The sequence below is a fragment of the Oratosquilla oratoria genome, chromosome 24, assembly GCF_046742065.1.
Source record: "Oratosquilla oratoria isolate Oo_2021 chromosome 24, ASM4674206v1, whole genome shotgun sequence".
Taxonomy (NCBI): domain Eukaryota; kingdom Metazoa; phylum Arthropoda; class Malacostraca; order Stomatopoda; family Squillidae; genus Oratosquilla; species Oratosquilla oratoria.
This window is the reverse complement of record NC_134800.1, coordinates 9560071-9561296: the sequence shown is the minus strand read 5'-3', so window position 1 is coordinate 9561296 and position 1226 is coordinate 9560071.

The following is a 1226-nucleotide window of genomic DNA, read 5'->3' as shown; positions in this document are numbered from 1 at the left end:
TTCAGGAAATGACTCACGCTGAAGGGATTTTCTATTTTACACTCTTATTTCTATATTTATTTCTATTTATTCGTTTTTGTTTTTCCTGTCTTAGTTCTGTTTTGTTCTATTTGTGTTTTTATTATCTTCGTTTTCATTTTTACCTTTATTTCTGTTATTATTTTTATTTATTATTTACTCTTAGTATATATTTTTATTTTATTCTACTAAATATATACATATATATTATGCATGTAATATGTAATATATATATATATATATATATATATATATATATATATATATATATATATATATATATATATTATCTGTACTATTTTCCTTACTTGTAGTAAACTTTTCTAATTTGGTTTGCGTACTCCGCTTGCAGCAGACAGCCGTATATAACAACCCAATCTAGCGGAGTGTAGCGAGAAACAAGAAGGACTTCCTTAAAAAAATAATAACAAATAAATAAAAATAAATCAATAAATAAATAATAATAATAACGAGATATGGGCCGAGAGCCACGCTTCCTCCAGATCCTTTACCCTCCATCTTTCCTTGGAGCTGAAACTGGATTATGTTGTCCGCTTGCAGGAACTGTCGGACGACCAAATGATACATTAATGATCAGAATGCATGCTCTTAGCAAGATTTATCGCATAGAACGCATGGCCGTAAGTGTCTATTATTTATAGAAACATGATTTAGATAACAATCAGTGGGCAGTTCATAAATTTTCGTCTGATTTGCAAGGTATAATCAACCACGGTCGACCGATGAATTCTGAGTCTTGCTGTGGAATCTGCTTTGTTGATTGTACATATTTGACACGTCTGGCTGTCGCTTGTACACATAGTTGGTTCTTTTAGCATGCTGTGGTGAATATACTTGTTTGCGTCGTATATTTACGATTTGGACGATTTCTGGGATGTAATGCGTTCACGATGTCGTAAATCTAAGACGTAATCAAACACACCCGCTCATTGGTCCAGATGGATGAGTACGTTATTTCCCAGCCTTTTCGGTCCTGGCTGGCTTTCGTGATTTCGTTCTAGCCAAACTTAGGTATTTTCGTTCAGCGTGGAGTAAATCCGTGAGTTAGTGTTGATGTTGTTGTATAATACAAAAATCCGCTGTGGTGTGGCATGGTGTGTCAGACTCCTTCTCACTTCTAATCTACGAAGTAAACAAAGGAAATGAGCCAGTTGTTGTTTGCGGATGACACTGCATTTGTGGCTGGG